General features: G+C 39.7%; 1 protein-coding gene across 1 annotated transcript in view; it reads right to left on the bottom strand.

Moving 5' to 3' along the window:
• Nucleotides 1-2,077: 2,077 nt before the first annotated feature.
• Nucleotides 2,078-24,181, bottom strand: part of LOC125227617 — a 60,816-nt gene continuing 38,712 nt past the window's right edge. The window contains exon 3 of the mRNA XM_048131973.1: nucleotides 2,078-2,510. The gene's annotated coding sequence lies outside the window, so the exon portion shown is untranslated. The remainder of the gene's footprint in view (nucleotides 2,511-24,181) is intronic.

Raw genomic sequence — 24,181 nt, 5'->3', positions numbered from 1 at the left:
TTTGGTGAATTCAACGTTTTCACAAAAAAAGCTCTCCCATAGAAAATCTCCCTTTCAGTGCTTGGAGTAGAAAGTCTTCCTGACTTCCGAAGGTCGAATTGGGGTTCAGGAAGTTTTCTTTTTGGAAAAATACATTTTAACGTGTGTAAAACAGCTTGTAAAAATATAACTCCAGTTGTGTAATTGGGATAGGAAGCGACTGAAGATTGTCAAAAAACGCTGTTCAAGAAATATAATTTTTAAGAAAAAAAAAACCGTCGCCTTTCGGGTTCTGGTGAAAGCTAATTGCGAATTGGAAATGTGTAAGTATTTTTAAAACTGCTTTTAATGCTTTAATTATTAGATGGCAACACAAATGAATATACGTATAACGTTAAGGTTTGAGGAGTTTCCTCAATTCCTCATGAATCCGATTATATTATAAGAAATCGAAGCTTGACAAACTTTGACTTGTAAACTCCATATTCTTAACAAACATAACTAAATAAATGTCACTGTTCTGAACTTAAATGCATGCTTTTCTTACAAAAATACTAAAGTCACTATGAGTGTGCCGTTCAGATTTGAGGAGTTTGGTTCTGACTATCATCAGCAGTTCCACTGCACCAAATGTCACTGTTCTGGACGTAAGTGCATGCTGTTCTTATAAAAATACCAAAGTCACTATAAGCGTGCCGTTCAGATTTGAGGAGTTCGGTTCTGGCCATCATCAGCAGTTCCACTGTACCAAATGTCACTGTTTTAGACGTAAGCGCATGCTGTTCTTATAAAAATGGCAAAGTCACTATAAGCATGCCGTTCAGATTTGAGGAGTTTGGTTCTGGCCATCATCAGCAGTTCCACTGCACCAAATGTCACTGTTCTGGACGAAAGTGCATGCTGTTCTTATAAAAATACCAAAGTCACTATAAGCGTGCCGTTCAGATTTGAGGAGTTCGGTTCTGACCTTCATCAGCAATTCCACTGCACCAAATGTCACTGTTCTGGACGAAAGTGTATGTATATACATTCAATCAAAAAAAAATTTTCAAAATCGGTCCAGTAACGACGGAGATATCGAGGAACAAACATAAAAAAAAAATAAAAAAAAACATACAGACGACTTGATAACCGTCCTTCTTGAGAGATATGAGGCGACGGTTAAAAATGTATGATGGAATATATTTGGCAAAATCTCACACATTCTCATGCATTATAATGAGTAGATTTTATTTAAATATAGTTTTATACATATAGATTATTAAAAATGGAAAATTGGTTTAAAATGTGCACTCGAGATAAAAAAAAAAAAAATACCATTTCATGTCCGACCAGATTTTTTCGTGTCCACACTTTATGAATAGGTAGACGTTTGACCACGATCACACCTGATGGTAAGTGATGATGCGGTCTACGGTGGAGCACGCTTACCTATGAGATACCTATTTACTCTTGCAAATTTACACCAAGAATGCATTCTTTACTCAGTGCTGTTCAATAACACTAATTATTTTGATGGACCGGTGGAGGGCCGGATAACATCCTCCCACGGGCCGGAATTGGCCCGCGGGTCGTACTTTGCCCACTACTGTTCTAAACAATTGTGTGGAGAATTCGTAAAGCTAGATACTCTTATACACAAACAAAAAGCTGAGTCGTCCTAGTTTGTGTAGTCGAGTCGCGATAGGCGGGCATCTGATAGCCATGGAATATGACGACAGTTTGCAGCCCGAGCGCAGGCTGATAAGCGAGCCCGCAAACCAGCGGGCCTACCGCGGAAACCAAAGTTCGAAAAGCGCTTTCTCTTTTACTCTGGTTAAGGCGTAATTTGAGCGACAGAGAAAGATGCCATTGCGAATTTCGGTGTTCACGGTAAGGCTTCAACAGCTATTGAGTACTAAGTATTCACATAACATAGTGTGAATGTGAATAGTACAAATTGGAGACCTCAGTTATTATGGTTAAGGCACACGGAAACTCAGTAGGTATAAGTATAAGTAGTTAGTAAATCATTTTTCTTCAAGAATGGGTGCTCTTTTTCTTCTTTCTTTTTTTATTAGTGGGGGGTCAGGGGTAGAGTAAAACAAATAGATTGTGGTTGAAAATCTTAAAACTGTATTGATTTTAAAATCATTCACGGAAATATATTTTTGCTACGACGCACCAATATAAAAAGGTTATACCTAGTATTAGTATTTCAGTTTAGTTACTCTTCATTATTTCATAATAGAAAAGTTGGTAGAAATAAATATTTCAGACACTCGAGCAAGCGCTTTCCCAGATGTCTCGGGTCCGTGCATTTTCTCAGCGAATACTCGCTGTAAAGCAGGCTTAGCGCCGATAACCGGGAAGTGGGCAGCGCAGGCAGTGGGCAGTGGGCAGAATGTAGTGGGCAGTGGGCAGTGGGGAGGCAGCGCCCATCTGATACCGGCTAATACGACGACAATTCGCAGCATCCCGCTTTGTATCCGGCCCTCGCAATCCTATCTTTTATTTTTCTATCGATTGCGCATTTTTAAGACCCGTGTTATCTGGAAAAATAAAAGGTTTGTTTTTATTTCGTATGAGATGGGAAGTGCTACGTCAGGGGTCGCTGATATCGTATACATTACTAGATTTAGATTACATTATTTAGAATAATTAATAACGAAATCAACGTGTATTAAAGGTGAAGACTGTAGAAAATATGATACATATGCATTAAATTAGAAATTATGATGTCCCTCCGAAATTTAGCCTACCTACTCGCAACCCTTCGCTATCAGCCTTTAGATATCTGATAAACTTCATTAAGAAACGAGTTAATGACCAAATAATAATCGCTGTTACAGCTCTTGATGTAGATATTCGATAGGAGATTACCGTAATCTATTAACTGTTAACGTCAGAACGTCAGACGGCAATTTACGGAACTTCCAGAAATCACATTAAACGACAACATCAAACAATAATTTTTGAAAAAGCAATTATCATTATAGAGATAGGAGGGTCGGGGGCGATCGCATTAACATCATAAAAGGGGCGAAGTTTGTCTGCGCCCCCGGGACACCCGTCGGCGAGGAGACAGTTACATATTACGCAATAAAGAGCTGTTCTCGCGAAAGGAAGTGTGAAAATGAACAACATCAAGGGGTTATCTTGAATTACTCACTAAAAACTTATTGCCGGAGCGTCAGCGGGCGTCGCGGGGGTGCGGAGGGGCAGCGGGCGGGGGTGGATTTGCCGCGAACAGATAAGGGCGCGCTATTGGGATCGCGCCGTTCTCATCCAATTACACGGTCGAGCGAGCGCGGCGCGGAGCAGATAAAAACGACGCGCCTCCGGCCTTCGGCTTGTCGCGCGGCTAACGGCTAGCCCCGCGACACGCTGTCTTCGGCGTTACATGCTGCCTCGCCATTCGCAACCTACGCCAGGTTGCGCCTGATTTTACTGAAAATGCAATAGGATGACCAATTGGACCCACTAAATGCTATGCGACGAAGAATCTTATTGTCAATGCATCCACGACGATTCGATGTTTGATACAAGATGACTACTTCTGAATCGAAACAAATTGAAATCCAATAGTAGGTAGCTAATGGTATCAATTGACCTGTTTTTTAACCCCCGACGCAAAAACGAAGGGGTGTTATAAGTTTGACGTGTCTGTCTGTCCGTCTGTCTGTCTGTCTGTCTGTCTGTTTGTCTGTCTGTGTGTGTGTCTGTCTGTGGCATCGTAGCTCCCGAACGGATGAACCGATTTAGATTTCTTTTTTTTTGTCTGAAAGCTGAGTTAGTCGGGAGTGTTCTTAGCCATGTTTCATGAAAATCGGTCCACTATGTCGCGGTCGGGGGTTTTTTCAAAATTTTAATTTTGTGGTTAAGTTATTTGGAAAGGGCCTATCAAAATAATATAAATCATTCAATACCCTACATGTGCGTAGATACAAACAGTTAGCAGAAGACAATCTCGAGGAAGCAATCTAAGTCGGCGCGCTGAGGGAATTGCCGGCCGCGCCGTGAGGGCCGCGTCTAGATTCAATTTCCACAACCATCGCCACGGGAGCACATCTCAGTCATGCTAGTTCACTCTGCGAAGACACTCCAAAATGAAAATCAAAAGCACAGGCCCCTACAGGGGCGCGAATCGATTAGACGTATTATCATTTTTTTTGTCTGGCAAAAGGCTTACGCCATCGCAATTTGAACTACGGGTTCCAGAGTACCATAATTCCCGTCTTAGGCTTAATAGCACCGTAACCTAATAAATAACAGTGACATTTGTTTTCGGTACTAAGCCCCACCCTCTGTCACAACAGAACCCAATCCGACAGCGTGGCCGCCGCCGCCGTATGTAAATAGTTTACCGAAAGTCGCCGCTCGTCCATCACGCGTTGTCACATAAATTATGCCGCGGCGAATCCGCGGTCGAATCATTGTTTGACTTTTATCTTATTACGTACATCTCCCGATTTTGTTCGCGTCATATTTCTTGTGACTTATCGGCCTTTATCTATCGTTTTGTGGCGAGTAGCGCTATCGATCACTCGATCCCCGGAGCGGGCCGACAAATTCGTCTCCGAATATTTTTAGTGGATTAGGCGAACCGTCCGTGTCGGTGAGCGGCGGGTCACCGCGATGACTAATGCGTCTCCGAGATTATATGGAGCGCGAGTTGTCGCTTATCAGATGGCTGCGCTGAGGTCCGGCGGCTACTCGAGCCTTCTACCGGCGGCGCACCCGGCGACGGCGGGCGCCCGCCGCGCGCGCACTATATCGCCACCGTCTGCTCCCTCGTGACTAATGATTCGTCTTCTGAAATATCTTAGAATTATTCTTCATCGGTCGTGGCTATAAATTAAGTCACGCACTTGACTCCTAAGGAATGAAGATTCATTTTATATTTAAATACACATGCCCCGATCACGACTTGCACTTATTCACGTCAGATGTATCAAGGCGATTCGATGGGTACTTTTAGCTTGGCATTTCGTACACGAGGTGTCGTTGGTTGCAATGACGTCAGTTAATCCTGAGTGACAAATGCGCGGCAGCGGGAACAGTAGTCGCAGCAAGAGCCGTATCTCGATCTGCGTCCGCGACACCCGACACCTCGGTGGCATTCCCCAGTTCCGCCTTAAATTAATGAAAACATCCATCCATAAAGACCCATACGCCTCTGCGTTCTTATGAATGAAATTCCAGCCCGAGCTCGAATCCTTTTTTATGGTAACCATAAATTAAACGACCAATTTCCAGCGAGTGTCACAGCACGGATAAAGGAATCATTTTTATAATATCCTCAGCGCTTAACAAGGGTACAAATAATGCCCACGCATATTCACGCGGCTATAAGTTGGGATGAGACGCGGCCACTGACTGCTAAACTGTTAATATAAATAATGAACTGCGTTATGGGCTGGCTGGTAGCAGCAGGACAGCGTTAACTAACAGCCTCTTTGTTGGCGGACTCGTAACTCAGGATTGTCGGGCGCCCGTGCCGGTGGTCAGCACGAGTCGACGCTCCATGCACTCATTAAATAATAGCATTTGCTCCATACAATTAAAACCAAACACTAACTTCTGCAATAACGACTTCGGTACATCTTCTGTCAATGATTAGCTAAGGACAATAGATATAAACTTTAAATTACCTATTTAGCGTTTCAACTTAATAATAATATGTATACATGTTAATTATGATTTTGTCGACAAACCTTATTCCTGTATTTAACACGCTGGCTTTGCTTGAATTCCGAGATATTTTGTAGGTATCCCAGGGACAATTAAACAAATCCCTCAGAATAGATATACCTCTAGATCGGCCATCGAATGAAGAATTATAGTAATTCATGCAGACGAAGCCGCAAACGAGATCTTGTTCTGTTAAATAGGTACTATTAAATCCATTAATATTAAGAACAGATAAATTATGATCATTTTATTAACCGTCGTAATCGTCGAATCTTTTTACGTAGCTCCTATTGCTGAATGAGCGGAAACTGCTAAAAATACCAATAAGCGGATTATTTTATTGCAGAATTATTTTTTATTCGGGCAGTATACAATTCTCGAAGATGGCTTTATAGTGCGAACTTTTTATTTGCAGTCCTTCGCAGTGAGAGGTCTGCGACTTTTGTCGAATACGTGTAAATTAATAAAACAGCGTCGTTGAGTTTCCTGTTATGAAATATTTACAACACATGCCTGTGTATGCTTTGTACCTAAGTTAATAAATATGTTATAACTAAACTGGTTGGTGAGTGGTATGCCTTCCAAACAGGAAGTAGTGGGTAGGGTATCCAGGATGATAGTTTCACAATATCTTATGACACGATATCGACACGAGAAGAAAAACATCATGGTATAGCGGAAGAGGAGTGACCCGCATCTACAAGCAAGGGACTTCAGCTAAAAACTCTTTATTTGTTATACGTAGCTTGCAGTGAAAAAATTAACTTGATGACACAGTACAGACAGGGGAAGTGGTCAAATAATATACCTAGAACTAACATTCTTGTAGATTCTAAACCTCTGATATACACAGGAAAATATCGTTTCAAGAAAGTTTCGATGGTGTCCTAAATCCTAAAACCCTGTTGTCCTAAATCGGTCATAACGATTTGAAAATTTCATCAATTCGCCTGTCATGTTTTTTTTACTTTATTTTTCTTTGAATTAGTTTTTTTTTTTTTATTATAAATGGGCTTACAGACTAGCCAAAGACAAAGACGTATATTTTTAAAATACATAAAAGACGATATTACTTAAGTATTTTAGTTATGCTTCTCACGTTTTCAATGACAATTATATCCTAAGTAACAGAAGTAAGGAAGCGTATTAGATACAATAATTCACAATTGTAGGAACATGATATTTGAATGAAACGAAATTTAAAATTATTCGTGGTCATGTTGACGACGAAACTAAATAACATCTCTATTCGTTATAAAATGTATCGTAAAACGTTATATTTGTGTAGATGGTGGAGTGTGCGGAACACGCATACTCGCATAGACGCTGCAGGGGTAAGCGTATTAGGTAAAATATGGGAAATATTCAATTTTATAACATTCCGGAGCGATAACATCTTGTCGATGCGAGGTGTGGTGCGGAGTAATATAATATTGAATGGGCCGGGGCCTGCTGCGCGCGCCTGTGGACATCGTATGATCGTAACTTAACACTTAATCATTTACATGGACACTTTAGTATCCAACACCAAAACGGTGACGGTGACCAGCATAGCTGTTCAGGTATTGGGGGCTTAAATACCAACGCTAAATCAATGGTTTCGTTCTAAAATATTATTTTGTAACAATGCACCCGAGTTAGAGGTCCTGGCCCCGAAATATTTACGACTAATTAATACACCGCTATATAATTTAAACACCGCTGAATTTTACAGCGCTGGTGGCCTAGCGGTAAAAGCGTGCGGACACAGCTTACAATCCAGAGGCCGCGGGTTCGAACCCCGGCTTGTACCAATGAGTTTTTCGTAACTTATGTGCGAAATCTCATTTGGTATTTTCCAGCCGCTTTTCGGTGAAGGAAAACATCGTAAGGAAGCCGGACTAGTTCCAATAAGGCCTATTAGTTACCCTTTGGGTTGGAAATCCAGATGACAGTCGCTTTCGTAAAACTAGTGCCTACGCCAAATCTTAGGATTAGTTGCCACAGCGGAGTTGGCTACCATGAGTCGCGGCAAATGCCGGGATAACGCGAGGAGGATGATGACCTAAATATAATTTAAAAGTTTTCAAAATTATGCTTTTTATGGGTTACTTCTCACTTTATTATATAAGGGGCCGGCCCTGTTACAATTTTGCCTAGGTACAGGACTACAGGTACTTGTTATTTTCCCGAAATTTCAGAGGTCATTTTCGTACATAGTCATAAAAATACTGTCCTCTGACATCAAATGAGAAGCCTAATACAGACTTTGATAAACCTCTTGTGAAAACAAAAAAAAATAAGCTAAACGTTTGAGTGTCGTGCCGTGTGGTCTTCATGATTCCTAGCGAAGTCTCTCGGTTTCCTTCGTGACACGCATATGTTTCACTCGTAATGCAAGTAAGCTACACTCTCAAAGGGCACCGAGCGACATAAGTCATACCAACGGGTTGTAAATCCTGGCTCCTATCGCAAACCATAAAAACCAGTGTATGCTTTGATCCCTGGGAGCGTTCAGTTGTTACGAATGCTGAGTTCGCATTTATACTGGATGCTTAGTAAAGTAAGCAATGGCAATGCCTTTGTTTCTCGTATGGCGTGCGTGGGCGGAGTGGACGGCGGCGCGGCGTGTAAAACACTGCTAAACTACATACATACATTGTTGTAAATAGTCGATTTTTAGTTACAAAAATTTTGATCACTTCTCAACTAAGTAACTACATACACTTTATATATCTACGAGTAAATCATTAGCACATCTCGGACACAGGCGATCAAATATATGAAAGAGGCGTGTTCCCAGCACACATTCTAAACTCGTGTAGGTAAACGCGTACCATGCTTGTATGAGTGAGATATGACAGGTCGATTGTTCGCGTTTTTGACAGGCGGTAACTGTGAGGTAACCGAGAGGGGGTGGCGGCACTTTCAGCGGGGAGCGGGAGTGGGCATATTGTACGATAGTACTCTTTATTATACTGTGTCATTAGTGTACCGTCTACACTTCCTATGAAGTCCTCTGAAGTTCTTCTTCCTTAGATATTCGTACATAAATTTGTATACATCATGTTTATTGTTTATAGACATTAATTTACATTACAATTACAACAATTACCGTTAATTTACCAACATATATCACTGTAAATAATAAATGTACACATAATTAATTAGGAGTTTTATGTATCTAATATGGGCCAGTATTCGTGACACGGTCGTTAGTGTAACATATACAAAATAATTGTTCGCTTAACATCCTGTTTGGGCAGACAAATGAGCCGTTGGTTTATCCATTGCCGAAGCAATCAGCCCACATAAACACACGGCCAAGACATAAACATCGAAACGTATTGGACTTGACGCCCGGAGTGACACCACGTGCGTCCCTCGCCCTATTTGGTTTTCAAATTGAAACAAATCTATAAACAAAAACCCAGTTTTAAATAATTACACCATCAAAAAGCAATGAAGAAGTTTTCAGTGTTTAAGCTATGCTTTTTTTAGTAGTTATTCTTATATTTGCACGTTGATTGACTATTTATCGGTTGGAGACGTAGTTAAGAAATCGGGGCCGAGATGGCTCGGAATCTCCGGATGTCCAATAACGGAGCTGAGACACTCGGCGGGGGGCTTAGTTAGCACGCCAAATTCTTTTCACCGCCTACGTTAAACGTAGATATCGCAACGGGACACTGTTCTCAGGCTTCGGTGAATCGATGATAATATTTGACTAACAAATGTTATAATTATCTTATACAGAACACCTGTTTTACGACTCCATTATAATGTGACGAAAATTAAATTTACATTGTGGGTGAATACAATTTCTGTAGGTAATTATGGAAAATGTGATTTATAGTACCGGTTGCCACTACATCGGCATACACCTTCGAAAATCACCTGACATAGTCAAGTACATATTTAGGCACAACAGGCACATGTACCTTAATGTAGTGATTCCATAGAATGGTAATGAGACAAAACAGAGAGGAAAACTTTTGTTTAATCACACTATGGAAAGTTAAATAATATGTGTGATTCCACAGATGTGACACTGATAGCAAGAGAATTAAGAATGTGCCAAATCAATAACAATAAGTTAAACAACCGTGAAAAACGCTCTAACTGTCACTGCTTGTACCTATCTACTAATAACTCTTATAAGTAGTATGTAGTGATGAAAATGGTAATGAAATCGAGATTTAAAAACTTCAGCGCCACCCTTGCTCAAATAATTCCCTTGATCTCTATCCTATCACAGTGCGCGCAACGTTAACTACCAAACTTTTTTTACATATCCAAAGCGCGAAGCGGTGTGATTTTATTGGCGCGGGTTTATATCAGAAGCGAGTGTGTCGTAGCGAATATCAATTAATAGGCGTTCGGGCGCGCGGAGCTGCAAAAGTGTAAAGTGCAGTGAGGCGGGGGGCGTTACGTAAATCACGGCGGAGTACCGACGCCGCTGAAATGGGGTATTTCATGCTTAACCGTGTATCGGCTAGATTTGACTGGAATTTCGGTATTAATGAGGATGCCAAACTTGCAATGTGCAAAAGGTGTGATGTGGGCAAGTGTTACTGAAAGCTACATAGAAATTAACTATGTAATAGGTACACTGTGAATCATGGTCATCATTCCACGAAGTAAGATCGAAAAAAAACATACGGTATGGAGGTTCGAAGTTCGATGGATATTTCTAAAATGTGTTATTTAATGTGGAAAGAAATACAGTATGTAAACTAACGAAAACCATTTACTGTAACCCGTAAATGTCCAGGTGATACTGAGAAACTTTTACTATGGGACCAACACCCAAAACGCGAAATAAAAATTTACTCTCCCATAGGAAATACTTACTATAAAATGACATAAAACTAACTTAAAAACTATACTAACCTAAGTAACTATAAAAATAATATAATAAATACTTTATAAATAAAAAATCGGCTCTAAATCGGTTCCCTGTGGCAAGGCTGCTGGCGGCATTGCCACGTTGAACGGCAATGCCTATGCGTTGCGCTAGGTAAGTGCCAGCCTTCTTGTCTCCTGTCGCGTCGACGAGGCGCTTGGCAAGCTCCTTAAAGATACTGTGAGCACCTGAACCCCACGGCCCAAGCGTTTCCACCCCAAACGGCTCAAACATGAAACTGGAATCAATTGCTGTGCATATTTGCGCCGTTTGAGGTGTTCCGCGGAGTTGGCGGCAGCACCAGCTCTGTTTGAAGTCCCTGGGAGATGGGACGCCGCAAGGGTATCCACACATGTAGCATCCCAAACTAAAGGGCGTCCCATCTTCCAAAGGATCATATCATCTTCTTATACTATAAAATAAAACTACCTACCTATGAAACTGTCAGAAGATATTTTCGTGATTTCGGGGTTGATCCCATAGTAAAAGTTTCTCAGTATCACCTGGACATTTACGGGTTACAGTAAATGGTTTTCGTTAGTTTACATACTGTATACTGGTTTTTAAAGGCAGAAATTCAGTATACAAAGTAAAGGAATTATATATCTAGATTCTACATTCGGTACTCGTCGGGGGTCGTACTTAACTATTGACTAGGCAGAATGAACTTTAAGAGGTTATGAAATTTTAATTTCCGATAGTAACTATTTTCTACTGTCAATAGATAAATAAATATATAATAACTGGATAGATACATACTAAGTGTCAATATTGCCAATCCCTTTATAATCATGTGTGATGAAAACACACTAAGTAGGTGCCTATATTTTACGTGACATGGTTCCGATATTCGCTAATTATTACGATGGCGCAAATCGACAACCCTGAAATGGGGTTGTGTTTTACTTTACACTGGTATTAGTATTATTCAGATTTTTCAGGCTATGAAATTGTTTTTGGTTTGTTTTGGATCAGATTTGACAGTGTGAAAAGTGACGTTTGTGACTAAAGAAATGTCAGTTGACATGACATGTACGTCATATCTATTACTAATCGATCGAATTCATTGCCTGAATTCAATCCATTACAATTTGAAAACATGTATTGTTTGTGAAATCACTTAAAAGTAGGTACTTACATTTCAGCGAGGTATAACAGACAACAGTCCCCGTGAAACAGATCTACTGTGTTTGGACTAGGTATACCTATACATTATGCGTAAGCTTGTCTTGTGTTGTTTGTGTACATCATGAGTGTCAGATTACTGACAAGCTTACTACTGATCATGCTGTTCATGAAATGCATTGAAAACAGACTTGTTTAACATTACTCATTGTTGAATATTATATCGGTGTTCTATCAATGGAACATCAATATATTAAGTACATACACCTAACAATTCTATTTCCACGCGAGCAACTGGCCGTTACCGTCACATGGACATAGGCCGACGCAGTCAATAAAAATTTGAGTGCCTAAAACACGCCGTTTGGCAGCGGTCGCCAAGCAAAACGTACGAGAGTGCTCGACACTACACGTACGTTACTGCACAGTCGATACAGATGGCACGTGAAAATTATGGCCGCTCGGATTTTTCGAGCATTAATGCAAATTTATCGAGCAGCGTAGCGCTAATTGCGAGCGACGCGGGCCCGCTGATTGTTTTCTCCTCCAATTTATGGCAACACCTATTGCCGATTTAAAGCTTTAATTGTAAACGATTCACGTGTTTTATTGGATAGTCGGGCGGTATTTATTCGAGTGGCCGCTCTCTGCGGTTTCTGTTATTGATTTTCCGACTGTTTGTACCGTCAAAGTTTCACTTGTTATCGAAGTGGACTCGACGCGTGACATGATATATCGCAGGTGCATTGTCAAACTAAAATACCTATTGGTGCATTGCCATATGTATACATAGAAACATTCATTACGTGAAAAATTAATCAAATGATTGAACAACTCATTGGAAGCTGTTTTAAATAGCTATCTATATTATATACGAATCTTGTTGATTGAGGAGTCAGAAAAGAGAATCAAGGCAATCCTTGGCAATTCGTTTCAAATTGTTGACCTAACATAACTGTAAATAAATAAGTAGAGTAGATAATTATTATCCGGAAAAGTTATCTACTTGTCAATGAACAAATAACATAATATCATTAACATAGCAACCAAAACGCAGTGTCATTACCCGAATACCCGTCAAAGTAACTCTCGTGTTTATAAATTAAGTGACGTCACGAGCGGTCAAAGTAAAGTGTGAGCCGGGGGCGCTGGAGTTTTTCTCGGAGTTTTCCGCGCGGCGCCGTCGGCCGGCGGCGGCGGAACTTCGCCCATTATTATTTTACGCGGCCAACAAGCGGCGCGATAATATCCTGCGCTTCAGCCCGCCAGGTTTAAGAGGAAAGAGGGCGGCCGGCTCTCCAGATGAATGTCGTCCTCATTTTACTCCCAGGGTTTTGTAATAGTACATTACGATACAAGTGCGTAAAAAAGGAAATTCGAAACGAGTGGCGATAAATTAAAACACGACCGAAGGGAGTGTTTTAAATCGACACGAGTTGCTAACTTCCTTTTCGCACGTGTATCGTACGACGTTTTTCAGTACAGATGACTCTCCGAAGTATTGACCTGGCATATAATGAACCACTTCTCGCACTAGTGCGTAACAAAAACACCATCTGTACTGAAAAATATTTAGTTATTACCAAAGCTAAAGCCAAAAAATCGAAACAAGTCAAACGAAGGGATGTTCGAATTTTTTCGATTTTTTAAATTATTATAAATATTAGAAAATAAACACCGTTTAGATACCAGTTTTAATATGGCTGAAATCAAATATAGGGGTATGACTGTTGTCAATATGCATCTAATTGTATCAAATTATTTTCAGTAATGAATGTAATGATAATATCCAGGAAAGAAAATAAGGACGTTTGTATGAAAAGGCGATTATCGCGGCCCGTCTTTTTCATCTTAAGACTTCCTTTAATGGCCGAACGTGTCTTCTTACTTTTCGTTTAATAGGTGTAATAACTTAAAAAGCGAAATTTTGAATTAAAGTAAAGATTTTAGCCGCGAGAATACCATGGCCACCGGGGCCGCAGGAAACGTGAATGAGATTTACCGTAATTTATGCAGTCATTTCTTGAATGGAGTATCCGAAACACTATAAATTGCTAATATTGTTAGTAGGTATAGGAAATACAAAGTGGTAAATGGACAATTTCATGCAAACATAACCTAACTACTTCTAAATGATTTAAGTATATCTAAAAACATTATTAATAAGTACACATTCTTACTTAAAAGCAACTCACATACACGTTAAACTTTCGTGAGACATATTCAAATAATTAATGATAATGAATCTACGGTACAGTCCACGGAGTGTAGCCGCCGCGTGAACTCCTATATGCCTGAAGAGGCGCCTCCAAATTGGCCCGAAACATGTCGCAGCAATAGTGATATAATAACGTGAGTACAACCGTAGATTAATTAATTATTTGATAACTCACATATTATAAATTGGTAATGTGCTTGTAAGTTATCTAATAAAATTAAAATGTTTTAGGTGAAGAATAAACTGTGGAATATCGTAACCAAATAAAGATTGTAATGGAACAAAACTGAAAATGTTTTACAAAAAATCCGAACGGCAAAATTATGAATAAATTTTATGTTAAACTAGCCTTTGCACCGCGGCTTCGCTCGCGTTAAATTCGAAAATTGCGGAATGCTCCATACAAACTTCCACCCCCCATTTTAGAGAAGTGGGGGGTAGGAAAGAGACAAAAAGTAGCCTATGTCACTCTCCATCTCTTCAACTATCTCCACTTAAAAAATCACTTCAATTCTTCGCTCCGTTTTGCCGTAAAAGACGGACAAACAAACAGACACACACACTTTCCCATTTATAATATTAGTATGGATATTCCGAACTTTACATTGTCAACACAGTTTCTAGGTTAAAGTCTAATAGGGTCCAATGGTACCCATATCACGGTGACGTGTGGCGTGTGCCGTGTGTGTCGGCTTAGCTAGGAGTAAGCTGGGTCGGTAGTCTCGCACTTCGTCCCGTAAATCAGTCCGTCCGTCTCAGGCCACGGCAAAAATAAAAGGTCGCTAGAGCGCCTTGGTATAACAAACTACAGTGGGCGAGAATTGCAGAACATTACCACGGGAGGACATGACGATTTTTGGACTAAGGTAGCCTTAATAGGGCCTGATTAATAGGTCCTTCATCGCTCACGGCGAGCGGTACAACAAACTACAGTAGGAGAGGATTACAGGCGCACTATAGAAGGACGTCACGACATATGAATGTTATACATATAAGGTACAATGAAAATTGTTGGGTTGAAGAAGATGGTTACAAGCGGTATGAAAACCAAGGTGGGTTTTCTGGTCAGATGGTAAGATAAGAGATTACAAAACGAATTTTCTATTTTCCCCAAAGATCATCATTCACCCGATAAACACCATTGCCCAGGTACTTGGAGCGCAAAATGATAATAGGGGCTAATATCAATACATAAGAGATGTCTTAAGAATCAACAAATATACCTAATTCTAACCCTTTTTTATTAACATAGCCACTAAGTATATAGGTAACACAATAAATAATTTGAAAAACCCCCGACCGCGAAATAGTGAACTTATTTTCATGAAACATGGCTAAGAACACTTCCGACTAATTCAGCTTTCAAACATAAAAAACTAAATCTAAATCGGTTCATCCGTTCGGGAGCTACGATGCCACAGACAGACACAGACACAAACAGACAGACAGTCAGACACGTCAAACTTACCCCGACGTTTTTACTTCGGGGGTTCAAAACAAGATCCTAATGGACAGCAATAATTTCTTTAGTTTTAGTTGTCTGTCCTACTGTTACTGTACTAGCTACCGAGTCTTGCTCGGAGCACCACGGAGTCGCCACTGAAATCCGCTTACACACACGGTTTAGTAACAATATATCTACGCTGGATCGACTCGTGTGCCCGTCCTTCAGGTGTTGGTGCTGTAAATGTATTTTTTAATCATTAGAAGCTAAACAAACACTAATTTTTTGTGTAACTCGATTCTAAATCTGAGAACAGACTTGAGCAACAGAATCTTTGCTACGTAAGTTTTTTAGAAGTCAACCTTAGTTATTTATGTGCTAATAGAGCACAGAAATAACTAGATGAATAACTGCTAAAAATACAAGACTATGTTAGAAGAAACCTTAGAGGGTAATCCATAACACTAGTAGGTATTACTAGGTTTATTTACCTATTCAATACTAGCTTCTATTGGATAGGTACCGTACATGACATGACAACCTCTATTGCAACAATGTCAGCTATCAATCGCATTGTGAATGAAAAGCAATTTCCACAGAGTTGCGCAAACAAATAATGGGATGTTATTTACCGACAGGCTTTCTCGTGTCATGCGATGCCACAACACGACATAATGGAATAGAAGAGTTGACAGTCCATTGTCTGGTAAATTATTCACGAAAACTATTCGACGCTCCAAATCTTCGACGAGATCGTGCGATATGGGGAATTACACGCGTTTCCATATTTCACAGACTTTAATGACAGTCGTGACAACATTATATTGACTTTTTGTGAATGACGTCGCTTTCACGAACACGTCAAATTATGATGCGGATCTTTACGATGGATGGTTCGGGGTTGTGTAACTCAAGCTTGAAATGTAAGGAAATTATATGATATTGCCTCCGGGAAAAACTGTGTTAAATTAATTTATATGCATTAATTGATCTGCCTCACTTGCAGAGCACGGGTCAGTCGATTATGGCAAATTTTGGTTAAGGAATGATTCGCTCAATTTCAAAGGAATGTTTTATGATCTACACTTCAGATGAATCTATGAAAGTGTACTCTTAGATTCTGCATTATTTTTACGTATCTTGAGTTCTATTTATAATGGATCACTCAAGATCAGGGCCTGCGCTCGCGCACAGCAAGGCAATGGCACGCCGAGGCAGCCAGGCCAGGGCATCCGGCAGCGGCCGCGAGCCGTCATTACCCGCCCGACGATTCAATTCGACACATCTTCAGGGTTTCACCTCGCCCAATAATTACCGGCACTATCATTAAGCCGCGTGCACAACAAAACGTAATAACCTTGCAATTAGACGGTGGCTGTCATTAGACTGTAATAGAGTTTCGTACAATTTTGTGAGTAAAATCGTCAAGCGTGTCACATTACCGGCGTCCATTAGGGCGTTTACACAACACGGAATTGAAATGAGCAGTCCACAGATTATCGTGATAGACAAACAGACCGCTTTGTCTCGATAATAACGCCTTATAGGGGGTGTCCGCGGACTATCGTGTTTCACTTGTTTACCTACCGCGCTCCATCACAATGACAAATTGCTGCGCGCTATGTATTTAATTATCCTTGTTTATTTATCAGAAAGAACAAACCTTTAAGTAAAGTATTACATTAAGTTAATTTCGTTTATGTTTTTTAATTATCTTTAACTTAATTATAGGTATCACTGCACCTTAAAAAACCAAGTCGCCTGTCGTATCCATCTCTACGCGTATTAGCGATATAACTGAAAAACTTGGTGGCTTTTCGATGCAGGTTTCATGGATTATTAGATGATTATCGAGGAAGTTATTATTCTACAATTTGATCGCTAGTTAAGTATAAATAAGTATATATCGTAAGCGTTATTCCAGAGCACATTTAATTTTTCAATTATTTTACTGATAGGAGTGGAATTCCTTGCCGGCGGCTATATTTCCGAGCTCATATAACCCAGCAACCTTCAAATCAAGAGTGAACAGGCATCTTCTGGGCGAGCTCACTCCATCGTAGGCCACGTCTTTGCCTATAAATATATTTAAAAAAAAAATAAGAACACTAAAAATGGACATGCTGTATAAGCCATATCAAATGGTAAAAGCTGGCATATTGGAATAGGTATCCACCGGCTGCATCAACCGGCCGATTTCGGCAGCTCCAACGATAATATCCACACGTCGGGAATTAGGATCGCGGCGATAAGATCCTATCGCTCCACGTTAAATAACACGTTTCCTGCAATCATCGTGGTAATTTTAATAAATTATAATTACGATATTCGGCTTTTCAGCCTGTAATGACGGACAAAACACCCTGACATTTAAACACATATCGCTTTTGATATCCACCGATTATTTTGGGATGTGTTTTACAATGCCACATGTCACCTTGAATGACACGTGACAGTTTTACTTCGACCTATTTAGTAAGGTCATATAATTTTTTAAGCTACTGCACCCACATACAATTTTTTTTTTCTTATATTATACCTATCCTACTACAGGGTGAAATAAAAAGGACCGTTCAAACTTTGCATAGTGACTTTTGAGGTCATAATGAACAACTTTTATTATGGGACCAATTGGGATGACGACTAAAAAAAACTATTTAGTCTGTCAGTTAGATCATCAAAAAATTTTGGACACTTATTTTTCCTTTTTTTCTCGTAAACGAAAAATTACGACGGTACGGTATTACAGTGCCTTGAAGTTTCGCGTGACGTCACGCCTATGTAGGTACAATTCTTACCTTAAAGTGACGTCACAAGCCCCCACCTCCGGAACTTTGATGCCCTCTGTATCTTTGTATTTTTTCATTATTAAGTAATTAGATGAAGCGAAAAATATGTGTTCAGTATTTTTAGACGATCTAACTGACGGACTGAACAGAATTTCATTTTTTTAATGTAGTCGTCATCCCTATTCTGAAATCGTGAAAAAAAAAATTGGCTGTTTCATACATTTCGACTCTCATGATGCCGCTCATTTCTATCGCGATTTCAGCATTGGTCCCATAATAAAAGTTGTTCATTATGAGCTCAAAAGTCACTAAGTATGCAATGTTTGAACGATCCTTTTTTATTCACCCTGTATATTACATTAATAAACTACTTATGTACTAAATCCTACGTCTAGCAATTTTTCACCAAATTTAATTTTATCATACTATGCTTTCATGAGCTTACCGTGGGACCTCAGTCAATCTGTGTAAGAATGTCTTATAATATTTATTTATTTATTTAAACCGCGGAAACGAATTTTCTTTTATCATGATAAGTAATTTAGATACATAGTATCATTAAGAAGCTTAAAACCTATTTTACTCTTTACTGAGTTCGCTTTACAAACCCCCAAGGACCCCAAGGTACAAATCAAAACTTTTAGATACAAATCCAAACACATACAAGAGACGCAAAATGTTTAGTTTACCTTTTACCTGCTTTAAAGGATATCTGCCACGAGCTCGTTGCTCATATTTAATTAATAACTCTAATTTCCTTAAAATATCCATCTAATGTGTTTGCCCAGGAACTAGGCAGTTCATCCTGCGTTAAAAATTAAATTAATTACCGCACACAGGGACGGACTCGGGCAGATGGTCAGAATGGCACTCGTAATAATCACGATAAATCTCACCCCAAAGGTGGTTTATTGGCTGTGAAATGGATTCTGGCGGAATGGTTTTGTTTTAGTTTCAATGAACTAACAAATTGCTAATAAATAATTATTAATGTCAGTTGTCGTTTAATACATCCTATAAAATAATTAACTTACATATATTACATAAATTAAGTAATGTGTAATAAGTACATTTATTATAAACATTATAAGTATTTTTACTGTGGTGCAATGTAAAGGTGTTACTTACATATATGTATTTATATTTAATATCCCAATTTCACAAATAGTTTCTGATATCAACCTAGCTGCAGTAAATTAGTCGGGATAATGACGGGGTATTGTCATCTAATTTGTGAACATGTAATGAATAATAGATAGGTACTAATGAGGCTAAATGTGGTCAAATTACGTATGGAGAGACCGATCTGCGACGGCTGGGGCTAATGTCAGTCACTTTATTGTTTTAGATCACCGCCGCCCTCTAATTTAGTGCATCGCCTGTAATTAAGGGCCAATGTGCCGCAAAAAAACACATCAAGTTCACCCCTTCGTGATAACTGCATCTGTGACCGCGGCCGGTCTACAACGCGGAACAATTTGAAAGATTTACCCAAAGCCACACCGTAACCAATATCACTATCTCTATAATGCCATTTAGAGTTGAACCGCATAATTCTGCAAATCTCCGCTCCCCTCCTTTCGATTGCCCAAACCATTGAAAAAAAAGTTGTAACGGTCGTTCAATTACAGTTTAAGATTCCGCACAGAAGCGTCGGCGACCCTAAATTTTTCCCAATTAAATGCAAAACTCGCCTGGACCGGCAATATAAAATTTAACGTCCATACAATTCGCGCAACACAAATTTTTATTACCTTCGCCCTGTAAGTAAGTAAACAAAAAGAACAAATTAGCTCGGGCCTTAGTACAAGACGTCGTCCGAGCTATATCCCGCCGGGACACAAGGGTGTAAAAAGTAAAACAATAAGGATTCCGCGCGACTGCGAGGGGATATTTATTGTTAATGAAAATGGCGGGATTTGAACTAACGTCTTGAACTAAATACCCTCTCACGGTTAAAACGGGCACTAATTTGGTTTTTACAGCGCGTCCTTAATTTGATTTGGCGGTATCGCGGGCGCACTATTGCCAGTACGACGATTAATTTGGCCGGATTATATTTTTCTCGGGCGCTTTATGGAGTCCCGCGCCCCGCCCGCCCCGGCACTTGCTTACGCGCCCGCAACACGATCCAGCTGAGCGGAGGAAAAAATAAAATAAAACTTAAGCCCCGTTTAATTTGAAGGGTGGTTCTGGGCTATTAAAGTAACACGCTTATGTATTGCAAATTATATTGAAATTTGTCTTCCATTACTAGGCGTCTTCCTAACACAAATGTTGCCCGCATTACGTCGGGAGATTTTTATTCCGCTACGCCCACCCTTGTCTCCCGCATTTTACGTCGGAAGTTGGTGCTTTTTTTTCACTAATTAAAACTCTTCCGCGCCGTTTCCTCTGAGAACCGAGATCCGATCAATTAATTTTTGGGCGGCGTAAGCCATCTCTAAATTTACTGGGCTGTATAAAAACAATTTCGATTCCAAAAAAAGGGTAGATATTAAAAAGTAATTGATCAAGTAGCTAAGCTTTACGCTCTAAACGACGGCATTCAATTAGCGAACTTTTGAGCGAAATAAAAAATGTTGGGGAACATTGTGTGCGGCGTAGAAACCCTTTTTCTTTTCTGTAGTAACTCGAGTTAAATTATGGTAGCTGTACAGAGTCGGGAAAGCTGCTGAAGATTCCATGGAGGGTATTATTTACCGGACAGCGATGGACCCCGTAATCGCCGCGGCGCGCGGAGGCCCCCGAGATAGAATCACGCGCGCTATTGTTTCGACGACCGACGACAATCACTTTCTGTAAGATCACTACTGGGCAATTTCGACATAATATACTTGATTAGTTCAAATTGGCGCTACCTGTACATTGTGTTTTATAATAGAAAGGATAGATTATTTATTGACCTCCGTAGCCTCCGCTGTTGAAACTGATTTTTAGGCTGCTGATCCGGCTTTAACACGTCATAGTCTTTAATTTTCCTCTTGTTTATGATTAGCACAAGACCGATCACATATAAAGGCTGAACAGATAAAAGTCTGTTAGACATTAGGAATTTAATGCGTGAATGAATTTTGTTATCGCCAAACCTAATACTGCCCTTATTCGCGGTTGCTGTGGATACAGACTGCTGAAATCCTAGCAGCAACCACGACACAAATGACAATAATAATGTCGGTGTACCTTAATGAATCTCTTAACAGTCTAGGATGGGTTTTCATTAGAACATGCACCGGTGCACATAACAGGTATATCCACACGAGTGTTCTCCATTTCTTCAGTAGGGCCAGCTGCCTCAACCAAACTCGACAAATGCATCAACGTCACGCAGAAGAGGTCTATAGGACTTCCCACACAATAAAATTTAGCGAACGTTTTATCGGTGGTGACAGACGGTTTGTTGCAACTGACTTTAAGTATTAGTGCAACCCGGGTACTCCGTTATATTTAGAGCCGGTAATACCCTGGTTGGCGCATTATTTTCGTGTATTACTCGGGTTTTAAATTGGCCAGGTTTTGCATTCCCTACTAAGTATGCAGGTACCAATGTGCTTATACTACATTCATTTTCAACTCGCATACCACGGCGGCAGCTAGCGGCCACCGCGCAGCAACTATGTAGGACTTATCCGTCCGGCGGCAAGATGTAAGGGTCGCCGGTCACGTGCGACTATTGATTTCCATTTAATTCGACGCGTGCTGGCGAGTCGACCCATCACCGACAAATTGCATCCACCTTCGGCGCCTTCATCCCGCTGATTGAGGCGCGATTGATTTCGTCTATTTGCTTGGATTTGTTTTGTTTTGCCTTTTTGTTCAGTGTGGAGAATGGGAGGTGCAGTACAACTGGTACAGGCCAGATTTCAAAACAAAAATTCGATTTGATATTTATTATCAGGACATCCCTTTTTAACCGTCGCCTCATATCTCTCAAGAAGGACGGTTATCAAGTCGTCTGTATGTTTTTTTTTTTTTTTTATGTTTGTTCCTCGATATCTCCGTCGTTACTGGACCGATTTTGAAAAAAATTTTTTTGATTGAATGTATATGCATACAGATTGGTCTCATTTTTCTCAGAACCCAGTTCTGATGATGGGATCCTGGAGAAATCGAGGGAACTCCTCAAATCTGAAAGGCATACATATGGTGATTTTTATATTTTTAAAGCAGTGGTTTTCAAACTTTATGGTGTCACGGTCCTTTATGACTCCTTAATTTTTTCGCGACCCCCATAGCTCTTTCTTTGCCAAATATTAGCTATATCAATTATAACAAAACTGGATTTGCAGATTTATTTTCTGATTATGTTTGGCTATTGAAAGTAGCAAACGAGTATCTTGCCGCGATATCTTTGACGAAAACATAATTACAACAGATAAAGTTAACGGGTTTCTATAGCAAAAATAGAGTTGTGGACAACGTCTTTACACAATATGAACGTGAACGTAGAAATCCATATTTCTGTTATGGTGGAGAGCTTGCAAAGTTAAAAAAACCAATTCTCAACATATCCATTTCAATTGGTTTTCAAATAATGGCTTGATCCCATTTGCTACTTCATATTTATGTGAGCTGACATTTTCAACAATGGTAGATATAAAAACAAAAAAAGGTATAAGAATTTGACTTTTCAAGAATTTGACTTCATTGAGTTAGAAAAAATCAAATCAGCCTGTCATAAGTTTCTCTTATGGCCCCTGTACACACATGGCCAACGGTTCCACCAACCCCCTTGGCCAAGCGTGTAGAGGGCTACTTGGCCGTAAGTTGGCAGTTGGCGCTTGCGCTTGCCGGCCAACCGATTGGTGTCGGTTTTTTGTCCACACATCAAAGGATCTTTTTTTTTTAATTTTTTAAAATTTAAAGGAACAGTATGAATTTACGTACGGAACAGTGACATTTGGTGCAGTGGAAGTGCTGATGACGGTCAGAACGGAACTCCTCAAATCTGAACGGCACGTTTATAGTGACTTTGGTATTTTTATAAGAACAGCATGCACTTACGTCCAGAATAGTGACATTTGGTGCAGTGGAACTGTTGGTGATGGTCAGAACCAAAATACGTAATCCAACATTCGCAAGTAGCTTTCACCAGAACCCCAAAGGCGGCGGTTTTTTTTTTCTTAAAAATTATTTTATTTATTTATGTAAATAAGGCTGGAAACTTATACATAAACTAGCTTTTACCCGCGGCTTCGCTCGCGTTAGAAAGAGACAAAAAGTAGCCTTTACTCCACTTAAAAAATCACGTCAATTCGTCGCTCCGTTTTGCCATGAAAGACGGACAAACAAACAGACACACACACTTTCCCATTTATAATATTAGTATGGATGCCGCGTAGACGACATAGACAGAGGCGGCAATATGAATATTGCAGGCTACAATACTACATTTACTTAGACACGATTTAGAACATAACATATGATTATCTATGTATCGATATTACCACTAAAATACAGTGACTATGGATACCGAAATACATCTTATTGATACTACGTATTTGTAATTTTGTATTGTACGAAATAGCTGGTTTGTATGTAGAGTCAATTATTAAAATTGCATAAATCTAGACCACTGGAAAACCCAATGGAATAAATCACACTCAGGCACAATCCGAATCGAACCGGCACCGGCAGTCTATGCTAACATAGACTAAGAAATGTGGAATCAGTGCCCCTACATTTAAAAACCGTATTTTTACCCCTGACGTAAGCAGAGGGTTTAAGATTAACGTGTTTATCTGTATGTTGCAAATTAACTCCCAAAGGGATGAAACGGTTTAGATTGAACTTTTTTGCTTAAATTGAAGCTTAATCTAACTTTATTTTCTAGCTTATTTAAGATACATTAAATCGATGATGATTTATTTGATAGTGGTATAATAGTAACTTATACTGTTATCTAAATACATAACAAACTTTGGCATATCGTTATGTAACTTTGACACGATAGCACACTCCTGGAAATAATTTATAATTAATCAAATAACCTACTAGGTTATACAAATATGTATAAACTAAATGCTGCGTAGATAATATGAGCTATATTACTAACTGATCATAGTGAT

This window comes from Leguminivora glycinivorella, chromosome 6 (assembly GCF_023078275.1).
Source record: "Leguminivora glycinivorella isolate SPB_JAAS2020 chromosome 6, LegGlyc_1.1, whole genome shotgun sequence".
NCBI classification, from domain to species: Eukaryota; Metazoa; Arthropoda; class Insecta; order Lepidoptera; family Tortricidae; genus Leguminivora; species Leguminivora glycinivorella.
This window is presented reverse-complemented; position numbering and strand designations above follow the sequence as displayed.